The sequence below is a fragment of the Pristis pectinata genome, chromosome 10, assembly GCF_009764475.1.
Source record: "Pristis pectinata isolate sPriPec2 chromosome 10, sPriPec2.1.pri, whole genome shotgun sequence".
In the NCBI taxonomy this organism is placed as follows: Eukaryota; Metazoa; Chordata; class Chondrichthyes; order Rhinopristiformes; family Pristidae; genus Pristis; species Pristis pectinata.
The window spans coordinates 76017970-76038025 of record NC_067414.1 but is presented as its reverse complement, the minus strand read 5'-3'; the positions used below and the strand labels follow the sequence as shown (position 1 = coordinate 76038025).

Sequence of the window (20056 nt, the reverse complement as noted above, 5' to 3'; positions counted from 1 at the left end):
TTTTTGCAATGCTCACTTATTACCAAGATATCCCGTTTTTGCAAAACTGAAATGCAGATCTTGGTGGAGCACGTGATGACACAAGGAACATTCAGAAAGGAGACTGAAAGCAAGATACACTAGCCAACAGGTTGAGAATGCATGAAGCATAACTTAAAGGAACTGGCTGCAGCACCAAATACCTTTCAATGATCTTATAACAAGATCTCAAGAGTGAGAAAGATATCTTCAACTTTCATGTCAAATTACATTACAATACTTTTGGCCTTCTGTCCCTTCCTGTCAATGATTCTTCCCCAACTACAACACTATACCTCTGACTTCCACTCACACACCCATTACTTGTGGCTGCCATCACAACTGGTAGTAACAGCATTCTGCTTTTACCAGTAAGCCAATAAAATGAACATCACTATTACACCAAATGATTTTAAACCACCCCTTGGATGAAATCATTTTATATCTAACCATATATTCCTGCACACTACTTGCTGTTTCTCCCCTCAGCATGCAAACAATCCAAAGCTGTGTTACAGATCTGCAAATCCTTTCAAAGTGCCACACAATAATAATTGCAGTCTTCATGTAAGAACTAGCATTCACTGATGCTGCCGGAACACCTTTAGCAACAGACAAAGGGGTATCCCTTGCCATCATATGGACAATATTGGAGGTAATGAGGAGGGTAAATTAGTTGGCTGCCAGGATAAAAGCTTGATATTAGCTGCTAGAAAGGCAATCACAAACCTGAATGAATTGTTGGCAGTGCTCATAGACTTGCACAAAACGAGGGAACAAAAACCCATATGGTACATTAAGGTTGCTGCTTCTTTGACAAGAAATCGTTTTCTGTACTTAGAGGAAGCTTGTTACCTTTTCCAAGCTCACAGTGTTTTCTTCTGTTGTCCATGGAAAATATGATCTACCAGTTGGTGCTTGTGAAGAAAGCATGAGTGACCTGGTTGAGGCAGACCAGAGGGAACAAATCTACTTGTGTCACCAGCTAAAGAAGTTGATCTGGTCTCCCACGTCTGAGAGTTTCAGCTTATGTTGTGCCAAGCTGCAGAGGTTGATAGCATCCTCCAGGAGAACCAGTCTTTCTATATTATAGCTTATTAGAGGCAAGCTGCTTTGGACATTTTGATGCTACAAACAGCAAATGGACACCATCCAAGTATCATCCTTCTTTAGATTCCCACTACAACCCCAAATACAATTACCAAAGGTTCCCCACCTTACTCTTCAATAAGAAATAACTATCCAAGCCAATTCTAATTTTTTGTTGTTACTTATACACACCTAAGCTTCCTAAGAATCCTGAAACAAATTAAAGCAAAAATTCAGTGACTTACAAGTCAAAACAATTCAGATGTCTTCCATCAGATTCTAACAATCTGAATACTTACGAGCGAGAGTCACTTTAAATTGACTCGATCCCGTCTATTTGTAAACTGTTACACTGAGGGCTATTGTGACGATGGGGCTTCAGTAGTAGTTGGGGGTTTCAACATTCAGAGCAAGTCTCGTTAATTCAGAAAATGTGGCATTATAACCCAACCAACATCACACAATCCTAATTTGTATGTGATAATAAGTCTCACAAGACCTCTGGCCAACAATCAATCCCCTCTAATTTGACAGCAAGCAGGAATAGGGTAGGAAGTTCTATTATTTCATGTTTTAAATTTTATATCATCTTCTTCTGTGGAAAAGTGGGCAGTAATGAGATGAAACTTGGAGCAACAGTCTTCTCTGTTCTAAATGGAGTTCAAACTTTTGAAAAATAGTTTAATTTTTAAACTGTATCAAATTATTTTACCTGGTTCTTGCCTGTTATGTTGAGAGATAGAAAAAGTAAACATTGCAATTGCTGACAGCTGCCAGGATGATAGATGGATGTTCACACACAAAGCTCTCAAAGGATTCTGGCAGAAACTTGCCATGACATGTGGTGGAGAATCCACCTGACAATGGTTGTGCTGTGTCTCTGTCAGATCCTTGGACTTACTACTTTCCTTATATGGGAATTGTCATCATGGGAGCCAGACATAGAGTTGGCACTCCATATTTAGGGAGTTCCTGTTAACTTAGCTTTGTCAGGGCCTGGTGCATTGAATGAGACATTCCTGGCTCCAGAAAAGCTGAAGACGAGCAGAGCCACTCAAGTTCAAACTCCTCATGACCCAGCCAAAGGTCATTTCCTTCACTGTGTTTCAACACATCCCTCTGTGTTTCTCACAAAGCTGCTTCCAGTTTCTTTCAGTGAATTTGTGGACCTTTCTCCATTCAGCATGAATGAAAGCAGAATTACAAAAGTACACAGTGAGAAAGCAGAACTAAATGTGAGGCAAGTGAGCAAGGCTTTTATCTAGAGGATTTCATTGGTTATGATATCATCTGATCATTGATTGGTAATGTTAAAAAGATACTATAAAGCAGCATGGGAAGGTAATTCAGTGTGCACTAGTTTAGTGTGCTATCCTTTCATCTCAATGGTTTTCATCTAAACTCACAAGATGAACACATACATTTTTAGCCTCTGCACAGGCCAGAAAGAAAATAAGTTTGTCTGACCAGTGTCAATGTGAATTTCCAATGAATGAAGTTACACAAAAGTACCCACAGATTTGTATTAAATTTACAATTTATGCCAGACATTCCTATGGGTAGTTGGTGTGGTTGGCTGAAACCTAAACACTTGTATTGTTGTAAAATTATTTTGTAATTGGGGTTTAGAAACTTTCACAGGTATGATTTTTGACCTGAGTATCTTTAATGCTGGCAAAAGTGGCAAGGAATTTTAGTCAAAGGCACTGACACCTTTCAGCTTAATTAGAAGTTTCACTATAGAAAATGTTTCACAACAACAACAATAAATACTCACCAACTTAAGTTTAAGTCAATGATGGTAGGTTCATTCTGTACTGCTATTTTGGCATCATCTGAAAAGTTAACATAATGGGAACTTAAATCTAATTAGAAACATACACAATGTAAAATGGCTGGTGCTCCAATAAGCTAATTTTTCTGAGTATGTTCTGTCACTTGATGACTTTCCCTGCTACCATATTATGCTCAAAAAGTTGTCATCAATGCATGCCACAATATTGCAAGTTGGAATGGTGGAACTAGGGTCCATACTCACAGAGCTGAGTTCACATATTAAGATCACAAACTGAGTCATGAGCTTTTGTGAGGCCCATCCACACTAAATGCAAGGAAGAGAAGTTTCCTTCACTAATTCTACTTTCTGGAAGTGCACCACCTTCAAATTGGAAACTGTAAGATTATAGGTCTTCAAACACTTAATTGAAAGAGGCAATAAGTTCCTGGAGAAAGCTTCTTGGGATCTCTAACACTTTAAATTACTGAAAACTTAATCCAGTTTTTCTCTAAAACAAAGCATTATGCACTCAGAATATGATCAATACCTCAATACAATACTGTGTTGTAGCTTTTTTATGGCAACATAACACCTGTTATACCAGAGAATTCATTTGAAATCAAAGGTCACTTTAAGTGCCAACAATCGTAATTAAACTATTGGATTGGAACCCACTGCCCCAGTAACCCCAATCCAAACATTCCTTCTGAACCACCCACACCCTGATCAAAATGTGAAGGATTCATCTTGTTGCCTCTTATTATCCCAGATTCCAGCAGTGTGCTCTCAGCAGTGACTGGCAGACCTTAATGCCCAGGTTTGCAGGCTGTAAGAGCTGCAAGAGGTTTCAATAGTTTTTAAATGTCTCTGATACTGAGAAATATATGAACCTGTTGAAATTGAAATAATTTTTTTAAAAAATACATTACATTTTAAAAATATAAACTTAAAAACACAAATAAATTAAAAACATTAAACTAAAAAGAAATATATTTTTTAAAGGTAATTTCCCCTCTCTCTTTGCTTCCATGTTGGACTTTAAGGGGCCAGTCATTCAAAACTGAGGTGCATAAGAATTTCCTCTCTTAGAAGGTAGTGAATTTCTGGAATTCTCTGCCCTGAAGCTGGTGGCCAGATCATTAAATACATTTATGATGGAGTTAGATAAATATTTGAAAGATAAAGGAATTCAGGTTGATGGGGAACTGGCACAGAAGAGGCCAGAATACATTAGCCAAAGTCCTACTGAAAGGTGGGACAATCTTGAGGGGCCGAGTGGCCTGCTCCTGCTCCTATTTTCTGGTGATCTTGTGTTCTTGCGATCTTGAACAAGGAACCATGTGGGATTCCCCACTGTTCTCCTGGGGTTCAGGCAGCAAGATTCTGTCTACTGCTGGAATCTACCGATGAACCAATCTGACAGATTTGCCATTCTGAATCTGTCAGTAAGTCCAGGATTTCCATATTTGACAGAACATGCACAGAGGTCTGGTGAGTCAACATTTGGAATATTGTGTTCAATTCTGGTCACCCTGCTATTGGAAAGATGTCATGAAGCTGGAAAGAGTTCAGGTGAAGTTTACAAAGATGTTGCTGGGACTCGAGGGACTGAGTTATGGAGAGAGGATGAGCAGGTTGGTAGCATTCTTCATTGGAGCATAGAAGAATCATGTATACAATTATGAGGGACATAGATAGGATCAATACACACAGTCTTTTTCCCAGGGTTGGTGAATCAAGAACTAGAAGGCTTAGGTTGAAGGTAAAGGGGGAAAATTTAATAGGATCCTTAGGGGCAACCTTTTCACCCAGAGGGTGGTCAGTATATGGAATGATCTGCGAGAGGAAGTGGTTGAGGCAGGTATATAAACAACATTTACAAGGTACTTGGACAGGTACATGGATAGGAAAGGTTTAGAGGGATATGGGCCAAATGCAGTCAAATGGGACTAGCTTAGATGGGAATTGGTTGTCATGGACCAATTGGGCCAAAGAGTCTATTTCTGGACTGTATGGCTCTATGACGCTGTCTGGACCTTAATGTCACTCAAATGGCTCAGTTTCTATGGGCTAATTGGCATTAACCAATGAGATTCAGCTCATTATCTACTGATGCTAGGCGCACATACAAATATATGCAACCAATGAAGTTCATCGACATAAAATCAGGAGAAAGAAGGGTAGGTGAACATCAAACAGCCCCATGACCCTGCTCCATCAATAGATAAAAACTGATCCTTGATTCCAGTTGGACCCTCATAACCCATAATTCCCTAAGGAAAAAAAACTATCAATATCACTGGTGAATATACTGAAAGACCGCATAAACACTGATCCCTGGGTGGAAATTTCCAAACTTTTATTGTCTGAGTAAAAAAAAATTCTCCACAACTCCATCCAAAATGAATGATCCCTTTTCCCCTTATTCTAGAGCATCTATCCAAGGGAAACACTCAACACCTCCCCAGAGAAGCTCTCTCAGAACATTAATGAAATCATCTCTGGTTCTCCCAAATTCCAGAAAATATAAGGCTATCCTATTCAGTCTGCCTTCTTAAGATGACTGCTTCATCTCAGGAATCTAGTGAACCTCAGCTGCACTTCCTTCAAGGCAAATACATCCTTCCTTATGTTCATAGACTAAAACTGCACACAGTACTCCAGCTGTCATTTCACCAAAGCCACATACAATTCCAGAAAGACTTCCTTACTCGTGTTTTCCAATACCCTTCCAAGTGAAGGCCAACATCCCATTTATCTTCCTAATTACTTGAGAGCATGTCTCCTTTGTGTTTCAAAACCAGCACACCAAGATCCTTCTGTATTCCAGCATTTACTAGTTTCTTACCATCTGAAAAATGTTCTGTTTTTCTATTCTTATTATCAGTGAATAGTCTCATACTTCACCACTTTATTCTGTCCACTAATTTTTTTCCATTTGCATATATATTTTACATCCTCCTTGCATCTTATTTTCTCAATTAGCATGGTAACTTTGGACATATCATACCCATTCCCTCTATCTCAGTCATTAAATGGCTGAAGTCCCTGCATTCACCCTTGTGATCTCCAGCTGGTGAAAGTCTGTCAACCTGAGAATGGCCCATTTATTTCTACTCTCTCTTTTTGAATCAAGGACAGCTTATATCTGCTGTTATAAGACTCTTGAATGTACCTCTTGTATGATAAAGATGAACTCTTGATCTCTCAATCTATCTCGTCATGGCCCTTGCACCTTATTTACCTACCTGCACTGCACTTTCTCTGTAACTGCAACACTATATCTTGCATTCTGTTATTGCTCTTCCCTTTGTACTACTTTGATGTATTGATGTTAGGAAAGACCTGTCTGGATGGCATGCAAAACAAAGCTTTTCACTGTATCTCGGTAAATGTGAAAACAATAAACCAATTACCAATTGTCCTTTCATCCATGTTAATATGTTATCCCCAACTACCTAAGCCCTTATTTTGTCTTTCAGCCTTCCATGTGGCACCTTATCAAAGCCTTTTGAAAATCTGGTTGTACTGCATCCACTGGCTTCCCTACAACCCTGCTAACTACATCATTAGAAAACCAGTAGATTCATCAAATGCAATTTCCCTTCCATAAAATCATCATAAAATCATGCTGACTTTAATAAAAAGGAGAAAAAAGCTAATATACTGTTATAGATTCAACAGAATGTTAAACAAGTTTGCTACTTTTAAAAATGATTATTGGATTAGTTTAACCTGCTTGCTGAAGGCAATGGTCAGTATTTTTCTTCTCCTGTGGCAGAATTTAATACCCATATTCCTAGTCAAGGGAGCAATCATATTATGAATCTGTAAATACAAAGGCATTGGTTGTGTGTCTATGCCTTTGTATCTGTGTCTGCGTGTACTGACCTTGACCCACAATATGGCAGGCACAGTAGTGTAGCGGTTAGCACAATGCTATTACAACGCCAGCGACCCGGGTTCAATTCCGACCGCTGTCTGTAAGGAGTTTGTACATTCTCCCCGTGTCTGCATGGGTTTCCTCCGGGTGCTCCGGTTTCTTCCCACATTCCAAAGACATACAGGTTAGGAGTTGTGGGCATGCTATGTTGGCACTGGAAGCATGGAGACACTTGCGGGCTGCCCCCAGAACACTCTACACAAAAGGTGCATTTCATTGTGTGTTTCAATGTACATGTGACTAATAAAGATGTCCTATCTTATCTATATTATCTTAATTGTAAATCACTCCAGAGTACAACTCATGATGTTACTTTGTAAGAGCTGCTGAGTAACAAATGTATGCCTATGATGGAACTGTTTTTTTTTGCTGGAAAAGTATTAGGGACGGGAAGTCAATGAATTAAGAGTGCATCTGGAGGTGAAGAGACTCTGCAATTAGAATTACAAGGCAATAGCATAAATGGTAGGTTAAGCACATACAGGATGAGAGGGAGAAGAGTAAGACCCTTGATTCCTTACGAGGAAAATATCATCAAGAGTATGGTCACAGAGACAATTGAGGAAGTGAGAGATGGTGAAACCGGAGCTCTCCCACCACTTAATAGAGGGACAGGGTTCAGCCTCTCTTTTATTTTATTAATTGTTTATTTTGTCAATTGACTTATAATACAGCATTTCAGTATAAGGCACAATTCAGTCTTTCACTATATTTCAGCAGAATGGGGGTGGGAATTGGTGAGGATATTGAAGTGGTGGGAGAGTCCTGATTTCATCATCCCTCATCTCCTTGATCACCTCTGTAATCTTAATGTTATTTTCCTCATTAGGGATCAAGGGTCATGGTCTTCTCCATCTCCTCCTGTCTGTGCTTCAGCTCCCATTTATGTTCTAATCCAGTAATTTGAATTCTAGTCATACAGTAAAAATTATAAGGATGTTTTATTGGTTCCTCCAGGTAAGGAATGAAATATATGAGGTCTGTCCTATAAGTGAGTTCAGACAGCATCATTGGAAAGAGAAACAGAGTCAGCATTTCAGATCCAAAAAATTTCAAAGGAAAAAGATAACAAAGTCTGCAACTTCAAAGAAGCACCAGTTTTCCTTTACAGAGCTGTAGGAGGAAGGACTTGGTAAGATATTTTGGGAGAAAAACAGAACTGCAAGAAAGACCCAGCTCAAATGCTGAGCTCATAAATCCGACTTCATTGACCTTGCCTATCAGTGCTAGAGCTTCAAGGAGACATCAGAGCGTTATCAGATTAGAGTGTGTGGAGATATCACTGGATGTGCTCACAATCTACATCTGTGCAGTGTCATATGGGAAATGGGCAACATCTGGGTGTTACCTTTCTCCTAATGAAACCTACTTTGCTAACCTTCACACATGGAACCCCAAGCCCAGGCTTTGCACCCCTCAAGAACACAATGATACAATGGTGACCATTAGCTCCAATCTACATCTTTATGTCTCTCCCAGCTTCACAGTTTTGAAGAATCACAGACACTTCCACATCTTCAACTGCCTCACAGATGTCCCAAATTTTTCTTCCACAGACCACTAAGGCTATATCCAATGGCAGCAAAATTGCAAAAGTTTGTCAGATGAATCCTCTTTCACAGATTCATGCTGTCTCATTCAAATGAGTAGAGTCATTGACAGTTCTTTGGTAACCACAGAACACTTTCATGCCAAGCATATGATCAATAAACAGAAAGGTATGGAGTCATGCTGGTTATTGTGACAGAAACTGTCACAATTTGACAGAAACATTATAACTCTGTAGCCAAAATCTACTCGGGGAGCGGCCTTAGTGGTGTGCAAGATGTAAAGTAAAAGATGCACCTCACACAATTTGACTGATGGAAATCATTGGACAAATCAGATGAGAAAATACCTGTACCATCGAGCAACAAGCAGGATGCTGGAGGAACTCAATGTGTCAGGCAGCATCTGTGGAGGAAAATGGAGAAATGACATTTCGGGTCAAAACCTTCCACAGATATTGCCTGACCCTCTAAGTTCCTCCAGCACCTTGTTTTTTGCTCCCGATTCCAGCATCTGCAGTCTCTTGAGTCTTCCCCCTGTGCTAAAGAGTTTGTATATTAACAAATATTGCATTGGTTGAAATTTGTTATAATCAATCTTGATTCTATCGTGGAAATTCATTGGTGCTGACAATGCCCAATCCCTATTAATATAAGAGGCTTGGGCCATTATTTACTTTGATTCAATGAATCTTGTTTTGCCACAGAAAAGGACCTAACAGGGGGAAGTGCAAGAATAACCAGCAAAATTTGCCATGCACAAATCAAGGGGGTTGTTGAATCAATTTCTGTATCTCAGTGTAGCTCCCACCAACTTAATGGGCATGATTAGGATTGTCAATAAAGAAAGGAAACAGAGCTGGTGTTGAAGGTGATGTTCAGATGAATAGATTCTGTGCTTAGCGTAAGATAAAAGAAGAAGTGTCACAAGAAAGCATGAATAATTAAGCTATCGTAGAAAAAATGGCACTGAAGAGGATCTCAATGGCTCAGGGAAGAGGGTATTTCCAATCATAGTCATTATCTAGTGATCCCTGTAAGCAAGTGCCTAGAGTGAGAAAAGAACAACTCAACATTTTACCCACCATGACCATCTCCGTCTGGTCTCACTAAAAGATCACCAGCTTAAAGACACTCAGTGATGATGTTATGTCAGTGAATTCAAAGGCAGAGTGGAGACGGGGAAAAGAGTAAGAAGGAAGAGATTGATTTAGGGAGAAAAGCAAGAAAAATGGATTGTGTGTTTTCAATTGCCATGTTCTCATGTCAAAGTATCATGCTGCCTTTTCATCATTAACTTTGAAATAAGGAGGCACTCCAGGATAAGAGGAAAAACAGGCTTCAATTAGATAATGATGTGGTCAAGGTAAGATACCATGATTTGTTGGGGGTGGGATCAGTTCCCTTGTGTAGTTTCCTTCTACCACCATCTATCTCCTCTGCCATACTCTTTATCATGAATGGTAAGCAAGGTATAGCTGAAAGAATTACGGTACTTAGCAAGTGTATGATTTTTAAGAGAGCAACTGTTATGCTGTGAATAATTATTCTTATTTGGGGCTCTTAGGATCAGTTTTGATATTCTCAACACTGCAGCAATAGACCCCAAAGGCCACCCCACATATGCACCACCACACCTCTTAACATACTCATCAACTCAGTCAGAAACAGAATAGAAGCTCTAGGTTTCATTTCCCTAACTCAAATATAGTTAATAGCATTAGAGAAAATACTAGCTGCTGATAAGGGAACAAAAGATTCAGTCTCAGGATCCTACTGACATTCATAAATTGCTGAAGATGAATAAACGCTTGCTCAAAAACATACATTTGAAACACCACAATAAAGGAGGAGAGTGAGGTAAAATGCTTCTAAAGTGTGCAGATGCCCCAGCGAACATTACCCTTGTTACACCGATAGAGGCATTGCATAAAAATACGAAATAACGTTGATCTCTGACTCTGCTTGTATACATTTGACAGGACTCTCATTTCTTTAACTCGAAACTATGTTTTCTAACAGTTAACAATCAGCATTAACAAAGAAATATACAAGTACAATTATACATTGGCTTTGGTGAGAAGTGATGACACAAGTATTTGTTACTGTAAGAGTGGATTTTCAGGAATCACTGGTTCAGCCCTTCACTGGTGATTTATGGTTTTACTAGAATCCCTCACTGAGTTCCAACCTCCCTCCCCAAAATGTCCTTTGCCAGGAATTGATATCTAAGAATAACACATCTAAAATGTGACAGTTGAAAATCTGGTTTGAGACGAGATTGGCAGATACCAATGACTAAAGGATGTGTGGACCATGATTGTTACTGAGCACCTGAAACAATAAAAAATTGTTCAATAAATGTACCTGGTTGAAAATTAACAATATATTTCTTTTAATTCTTAAGCCTGAGATTGAGGATGACTCCAGTTTTGTGAGGTGGCTGATGAGAATAATGTGGGAACTACAGACTCTTCTACAGATGGGACAGGTAACTGATGGATGATTGGGTGGTTAGCTTGTAGGCTGGTGCACTGGTTATTCAGGGTTTCAGTGTGCCCCACTGCTTGAACTCAATGCTCTCTGAATGCTCCTTCTCCACTTTGAGCTGTCATGGACCAGAGACACCCAGAAGTCAGTAGGGATATTGTATTTCTTCAAGGTGGCTTTGATCAGATCCTTGGCAATCTCTATTCACTTGGCAATCTCTTCCTATGATAGAGCTTGGAATGGTGTGCCCATTTTGTGAGTCTAGTGCATTGGGCATGCAAACAACAGGTCTGCCCAATGCAGCTGACTGAATGTAACTTGGGCCTCAATACTCTGGATGTTGGCCTGCGAGAGGACATGAACATTGCCTCTGTGAAATCCTCCATATTTACTGGAAGAATGAGCAAACCAAAGTTGGTTTTATTTTTCCATTTCCATGAAGTGCCTGATGTAGGTAGTCCACTCTCAGAAGCACAGGAGGGCAGGAATCGCTGCTGCCTGGCAGACCCAGGGTTTTGTGGCAGGGCTGAGTTCTTGACCTTCAAATATTCTTTTCCTCAATCCACAAAGTAAAGCCTGCTACACATTCTGGAGTTTGCTTGATTTACATTTGAAGGCAGGAGGAAGCCCTTGAAGAGCTATCCCTCAGGAAATTAAATAGCTTGGAAAGAATTCATGACAGGACAAATTGCACATGGCTGCCAAAAGAAATAGGCTTGATCATCCAAGTGCTTTATTTTCATTTCAGGTTTTGTAGTATTTGTACATTCATAAAAATATTCCAAATATATAAAACCGTCACTGCAGGGTGAACAGATAAATGCATTTTGACCAATCTAAATCACTTTTTACAAAATTGCTTCCAGCTTTAATGGTTGCATGTCCTGTGATGCACCATGCAATCAGGTATCATTCTGACTCTATCACCTTCCATGAAATTTAAGAACTACTTTTTAAAGGATAGAAGAATGATCAACTTAACTACAAGACATGACCATTCCAACAACAGCACACTTTGATCACATTAAACATGTAGAAAGTTTATGTAAAAATGCAAATTAAAACAAATCATATCTATACAATAATGCATTTAACTTGGTAAAACTTCTCACCCTGATTCACAAGGGTATCATCAAACAAAATTTGACACAGAGTTAGATAAAGATTTACTAGGGAAGCTGATCAAAAGCTTGTTCAATGGGTACATTCTAAGCGCTTCTAGAATGTGCACATAGTGCAGCAAACCAAACCACAATTTTGTTGACTGAGGCACATGCAAATACAATGCAGCTTTCTTCTCTGTCATGGCATGTAAATATTTGACAGGACTCTCATTTGGTCAATTTATAACAATGTTCTCTGACTGTTAACTGAACAATATATAATGCAACTACACATGGTCTCTGGTGACAAGTAATAACACAAGCACTTGTACTTGTTAAAATGGATTCCCAGGAATCACTGGTTCAGCCCCTCAATGGGAGAACTGTTCATCCAACATGCACATTATGACAGAATGAGGTTGGCAAAAGGAACTGAAACCACCTTATGATCATCACACCTCATGGTAATTATCTGGGAATTGTCCTTTTGATCACATTATCACATAATTTCTTAGAAATTGGTGTTAAGGTATTTTAGGTGCACTAAATGGGTTTTCCATCTGGTACTAATGTTAAATCAGAAATCACAAAAAATTGTGAAATTGGGATAGACCTGCTTTAAGAAACCATTGTCATTGTTTATTCCCCTTTAAGAACATCAAAAGTTGGCCTGCACGTTTCACAGGTACTGCTACTTCTTGGATGGTATCTTCCACAATATGGGAAATGGGCCAGCACTTCTAAGGATACCTCCCCACAGCAGCTTGCTGGGAGAAGAAGGACCATGGAAAAATAGAGGTAAAAGGAAAATAGGGATGGGTGAGAATAATGATGTATGGGTTTCCCAGGGGAAAGCTCCATCTGACTATTGAGTGAGCCAGCCCTTGCGATGAGCAGCACCCAGCAAGTCCACAGATCACAGAAGGATCAATCTTTTCAGAAGTCAACCAGGGCCAATTTTTAAAAAAAATTAAAAATACAGGAGATGCTTTTATACATATCAAATGATGTATTGGGAGTCTCTTAGATTCCTGTAGAGTTTATTGCTTTTAGCATAATGTGCCCATAGTTTATAGTGAGCTATTTACAAAGATCATAAATTACAACCTCAATCTAATTTTTGTTGTTAAGTAAGTAAAATGAATCGCTTGTGCTGATAGCATTATCATATGCCCAGACTTCTCTAGGGAAATGAAACATTTATTAGAGTGAATCGTGACAGGAAATGCCTGGTCCAACTTCCTGATGAAGTCCTGCCCATGCATTTGCTTAGGGACTTAATCAGGAAACATGGGTGCACATAGTAAAGCAGTAGTAAAATGGTTTCTAAGCAGGATTTACACACAAAAATAAGCACAAATGAGTCCAATTTCCTGGCAAATTTGTCTGATAGTCTGGGTATGTCATTCAGAAACTTTTAAAATATAATACGAAAACATAAAAAGTGTACTGTATCAAAGTATCGTCATCAGAAAGTTATGGGCAGTACACTATCCCAATCCACCCAGTACCAGCATTCCTGACAGATGGTAACAAACTGGGTACTATAATCTCTGGATAAAGCCTGAGAAATGAGGAACCAATTCCATAACCTGAATCAAGATCTTCAAAGAAATTGACACACCCAGACAATGCAACAAACATCACAAGGGAGCTAAAGGAATATAGAGCCTGAACAAACCACAGAAAACTAGAGCAATAAAACAAGTCACTGGAGAAAGTCAGTGGATTGAACAGCATCTGTGGAGGCAAAGGGATGGTCCATGTTTCCAGTGAAGACCCTGCAGCTATGACACCCCGCATGCCCTCCACCATTTTGACAGCTTCTAATTCCTTGAGCCCCACTGCCTCATCTTAGAGGCAACGCCTCTATTTTTTGAGGAAATTGAGGAGAGCCAGACTGTCTCAGAACATTCTGGTGAACTTCTACCAGTTTGCGGTGGAGAGCATCCTGACATACAGCATTACTGCTTGGTATGCCAGCTGCACTAGGAAGGAGCAGAAGGCTCTGCAGAGGGTCATCAAGACGGCCCAAAACATCATTGGGGCTCAGTTACCAGCGATGGATGACATCTATCAGGCTCGATGTCGGAGCAGGGTTTTAAACATCATTCGAGAACCAGCTCACCCTGCTCACTACCTTTTTAAACTATTCCCCTCTAGTAGGCGATACAGGACAATACATGCACACACTACAAGACTGAAACACAGCTTTTTTTTCCCAAAGCTGTTAAATTGTTGAACATGGACTGACACCTCCTATACATACATACATACACGTACTATGTCTTCCCCCCTTTACCAGCTGGACTTATCATGGTGTTATTTAATATATTGATATTGATATGCTGCTGATTATCATTATTATTATTATCATGGTTCATTTGCACACTGCCTTTTTATTTTTTTTATATTTTATATTTGTGTAAATATGTTTGTTTTATTTTATAGTTATAATTGTTCTTATCAATTTACTGTTTTGGTTTTTATTAGGCAAGAGAGTGCCATCGTAATCTCGTTGTGTTGTTGTTGCAACAGTACAATGACAAATAAAGAAATAATCAATAATCAATAATCATCTTCACCAAAAGAAAATGTCCTGATGTAAGCTCTTGACCCAAAATATCAACCATGCCTTTTCCTCCATAGATGCTGCCTGACCCATTGAACTCCTTCAGTTGTTTTTCGCTCCGTGTTCCAGCATCTGCAGTTTCTCTGTGTCTCCAGTGAAAACTCTGGTGGTTTTGAAATAAAAAGAAATAGGTGGAAATAGACAGCCACTTAGATAGCATTCTGTGGAAAGTGAAGCAGAATTAACATTTCAAGTCAATGACCTTTAATCACTATGGTAGTTTTCACCTTAAGGGTCATAAAATGTGACCTAATGAGCTTAATTGTAGGGAATCTATGCCATGCATTTAAGGACTGCACTAAAATTGATCAGAAATTTGGATAAAAATAATGGTTGAAAAACTTGCTATGAATTTCTAGTGAGAGCTTAAAATACCAAAGTGTTCCAGTATGCATGCGGTTATTGTATTTCTGAATGTCATATAAATTCTGAAGCCTCCTTATAATATCTAACTTTTCTCTCTCCCAAAGGATCCTGAAGATCCAGACGACAAACACTTATTGGATTACACAACTCATCAGAGGCCACCTTCACTGATCGGGAACGAACTGGAAAAACCAAAGAGAAGTCTCAGCCTCCCGAGAGCTGAGACTAAAGTAGAAGCACAGACGGATGTAGAAGTAAGTGGAGCTCCCTTGTAGATAAAAGCCCCCTGTATATTCTGGACACCAAGCACATTGCAATGGCATGAGGCTGGGATGGATAGAATGACCTATGTTAGTAGTGAATACCTCAATCTCTGGCATGTTTGCTGTGCTATAACAATGATTAGATCAGGTAGGAATGCCATATAAAAATGTCAATCAGCACAAATTTACACTGAGAAACTTTTCAACCACTTAGTAAGCAATTTCAAAATGCATAGATTCAAACAAGAAACTCCATCCAGTGAGAATGCATATTGTGCTTTGCAGCATATTTTGTGTGGGTATTTTTTCCTAGGTACTAGTAAGCCATCAGCAGAATTGACAATATCTACAAATACACCTGTTAAATGATGTGCATCTATTTGGGTTGAGGCAAGACAACATCAGATGGCCTTCCTGGGTTTAACTTGGACAGTGTCAAGTAGTTTTGCATCAGTACAAACCATATATGTACACATCTGTGTATTGAAAGTGGAAGATTCAAAATTCTGTGCACAATTTACTGGCAAATAAATAACAGATATTGCAGTCAAAGGTTGGCATTATGCTAGCTCAGGCACTAATTGTGCCCACTGAATTTAAATGCTGATCATTGCTTTTGGCTGTAATAACATCAGATACTTCTGCAGGTTATGTAACAGCAGTCTTGACCAGAAATCCAATAGTATAAATACTACCGGCTTGTAATTATTTAATTCCTTCTGCAGTTGTGAGAAATTCTCCTGAGTTAGGATTACATAAAGGCCTGTTTACTTAAAATGATGGGATGAGCCTAGAAAATAGACTGTGTCTGAGTTGGTGTAAGGTCCTTCTATGGCATGCACCACACAAGTTGAATGAGATTGGTAATGGTGAATTAGAATGATAGCTTCATTCACGGAGCGCAGGGGAATTTTGAGTACCAGAGTATTGTCCAGAGACAACTAGATGGCTGCAGGGTTGGACTGTGGTAGCTGGGTGGAGATTGGTGAAGTAAGATCTGGATCAGAAACTAGCTGGGGCATCATGAGGGAGCAAGAAATGGATTGTGCATTTAAGGTGGAGCAGCAGTGATGTGCTTGACACTTGGTTTTTAGGAGGCAGCATCCGGAAATTCCTTTAATCAACCCTGATATGGCAGTTGTGCGTCTGAAGGAATTTACTACAGCAGGCAGTGAGCAAAAACTAAACACTTGAAGGGATGTGGGGGGTGGGGGAGACATTGAAGCAGATGTTAGGCCCGTTATCTGCACATGCAATGAGCCTAATGGCAGTTTCAGGCATGTGTCCTGGATGCATATTGAACAGTTCAGCTAATAAGGCAGATACAGGATTTCCTGTGCAGAAGCCACACTTACTACCTCCCATTCTGGACCCTCAGGCACAGTTTTATTTGAGGTTATGGACACTTATTGCAAAATTATTCTAAATTTCATTGCAAGTGGCTATCAGGATTGAAGGTGAATGAGCTTTATTACAAATCCACGAGTTTTATAGTCTGAAAAGCCTTTAGATGCAGTATCACGCCAGGATCCATGTGGTAACAATAAATTTACATAAGTTACATATATAAGTTATGTTCACTAGAAATGCATCATGGAAATTCTCTCACCCATGAATGACCTGTAAATCATGAGTACTGCAAGAGTGAGTTATGATGGGTTTACACGCATGACAGAATGTCCATAACGTGCTGCCAGTAGTGTGATGTTTTATTTATCGCACAAATTTGCTTTTAAATATCTCTTAGAATGTGTTTTACAGGGAGAAGCACAAAGTGATAATTAACTCCAATAACTTTGAGTTTTTATTTTCACTGCAGTTAATTATCACATTCGTGAATTATGGTATTGTCATTAATACCATAGCTTTATGGTATCAATTTTTTTTTCAAAAAATCGTAAGCTTCTTTTCACATATTCCACTAATCACCAACCCACAAATTCAAAAGGAAAATTCCATCCAGATTTTATTTATCTCTCTACAAAATCAGGATCTAAAATAAGATGTTAGTCTTGAAATACTTGATTAGATCACAGCTGATCTGTTCTTTACAATTCCATTTCCCACCCTTTGATGCTCTTAATTAACAGGAATCTATTGACCTCAGTTTTAAATATTTCAGGTTGAGCATGCCTGGTGGTAAAGGGTGCTTCAGATTTCTACTCCCCTCTGTGTGAAAATGCTTTATGATTTCATTCCAAATGACTCTTTTGAGATTTTATCTTGTTTTAGAGTCATACAGCAATAGACTACAGAAACAGGCCTTTTGGCCCATTGAGTACATGCACTCACATAATTTTATTCTCCTCACATTTCCATCAACTTTCCCAAGATTCTACCACTCACCTTCAACACCAGGGGCAATTTACAGTGGCCAACTGACCTACCAACCTGAGTATATTTGGGATGTGGATGGAAGCAGGAGCAACCAGAGGAATCCAACATGGTTACAAGGAGAAAAAGCAAATTCCACACAGCACCAAAGATCAGGATTGAACCTAGATCACTGAAGGTGCGAGGCAGCGGCTCTACTGGCTACGCCACAGTGCTGCCCACTTGGATTCCCCTAGCAAAAGGAATGGTCTTGGGCATCAACCTTATAACATCTCCATACTGTTTCAAATACCTCTATTAGATTACCAAAAAAAATTCTAAGCATAATAAAATTCAAACCGCTTGTCGGATTTAAAACTCCAGTTCCTTCAAACTCCAGTTCTCATTTTGCTAAATCTACACTGAATCACCAACTCTAAAGTATCTGTCCTAGGTTTGGTGCTGGAAACTGAACACAGTGTTCTAGATGTGGTTTGTTCAAGGCTGTTTGTAACTGCATCATCCTTTCTTCACTTTAGCTTTCTAACCCCATTGAGATAAAGACCAACATTCCATTAATCCTTTTGATTCCTTTTTGTACTGGTGAGCTGAATTTTAGTGACTGGTAAATGCACATATAAGATATCCTCTGATAATAGAAGAAATAGGAGCAGGAATGGACTATTTTGCCCCTCATCCCTATTTGTGGCCCCACATACTTATAAGATCACAGCTGACCTTTTACCTCAGTGCCATGACATGAAACAACTGTATAATCCCCTAATAATCAAACACCCTGCAACTACCATTTTGAACACACACAAAGGCTGAGCCTCCAACACAGATGTCATGTCCCCCACCGTTAAACATGGATAATATCTTAATGGTAACTTTTTAATTTGTGCAGACCAGGCAGAACTACCTTGCTTTGTCAAGAAAATAGAAAGACTTTTTTTAAAGAAAAAATCCATAAAGATGCAGAAGTTTATTAAGCTTTCTAATTGATAATTAATCAGAAGAGGATAGCCTCTTATATGCTTATACTGTGGCCTGAAACCTGAGAGAGCAGTGCAGGCACAAATGGATGTAGCAAAACCAACAACACAAGCATTTATAAAAAATGTTTAATAGCAGTGAACATCCAAGGGTACTTCACAGCAGCATTTGGCATCGATTCACATAAGAAAGATATTAGGACAGATGACAAAGCGAAGCCAAGCAGGTAGATTTTGGGGGCAAAATAAAATGCAGAGATGGAAATCTAAAACAAAAATAGAAAATGCCAGTATACAGGTCAGGCAGAAGCTGTGAAAAGAGAAACAGAGTCAACGTTTCAGGTCAATGATCTTTCAGTAGAAATTAAAGGAAGAGGGCCTGAAGGAAGAGGGAGAGTTAAAAAGCGAGGTGGGTTTAGGAATGACATTCCAGAGCTTAGACACTAGGATTGGCTAACGCCAGTTGAGGAAACTGTATTTGGAGTAGATAAGAGGTGGGAATTAGAGGGGCACAGAGGGTTTAGAGTAGGTTACAGAGGTAAAAAGGAGCGAGTCAGTGGAGGGATATGAAAACATGACAATTTCTGCCAGAGTGACAGCCAAGGCATAAAAACAGAAAATACTGGTAACACTCAGCAGGTCAGGCAGCATCTGTAGAAAGAGAAACAGAGTCAAGGTTTCAAGTCTCAGAACCTCTTTGTCTATGTGAACCAAGGTCAGTTGGTAGGAAGACCAGAGTTTTGGAAGAGTTCAAGTTTGCAGAGAGTGGCTATGTGGGAAACTGTCAATGCAGAATGATATTGGTGCTGAATCCATCTCTTATTCTTAACTTGAAAAGGATGACATGAAAAGCATGGCAGCAGTTCTTAAGGAAATATCATCCATCTTTGAAGGGCAATTTATGATAAAGACAATGAGTGACTCATTGTTCAACGTTTCTCCTTTCTGTTCCTGTATATAAGGCTGCTTGACTATTTACAACTGATGGACACCCTCCAATAAAATCACAAGTGTCAGACAGAGATTCATACTGAATCAGTGCAGTCATCTGGCTTCCTCTCGTCAAGCTGCAAATGTGGAAAACTTTGCTGGTATCCATAGCAAGGTTGGTCATTTGATTCTTCTGCACACATTTAATTTAGTGTTTTGTCACCATTGTACAATCTTAAAGTGAAAACTGTTACAGCCTCTGGAAAATGACATTAAGCATACAATAATTTATTATGGCCAAGCTATATGATATTTTTCATAAGTGGCTGCTAAAGGAGAGAAAACTGTTGCCAAGACCATGGTGTTCCTCTGCTCATGAAATTATTCCTGTGGGCATATCCTACCTGAAACAAAGTTGAGTTCAAGTCCGACCTACTAAGGAAAGGCAAGGCTGTGTTATGAAGAGATGTGATTGTCACATGAATAATGTGTGTAATGCATTGCTTTCTGAAAGTGATGGTGATCCAGTGAAAGATGTTCACTCTGTCTAACCCAATATCACTTTTCCCTGGATAAGTGATGGAGCTTTT

The 20056-nt window shown here is 39.3% G+C and overlaps 1 protein-coding gene across 9 annotated transcripts in view; it reads right to left on the bottom strand.

Annotated features, from left to right (window-relative positions):
• Positions 1 to 20056, bottom strand: part of LOC127574826 (myelin transcription factor 1-like protein) — a 372272-nt gene that overhangs the window by 333951 nt on the left and 18265 nt on the right. For 2 of the 9 annotated variants that reach the window (XM_052024231.1, XM_052024233.1), the window contains exon 2: positions 2885 to 2942. The exons of the other annotated variants lie outside the window; for them this stretch is intronic. The gene's annotated coding sequence lies outside the window, so the exon portion shown is untranslated. The remainder of the gene's footprint in view (positions 1 to 2884; positions 2943 to 20056) is intronic. 9 annotated transcript variants of the gene reach the window in all.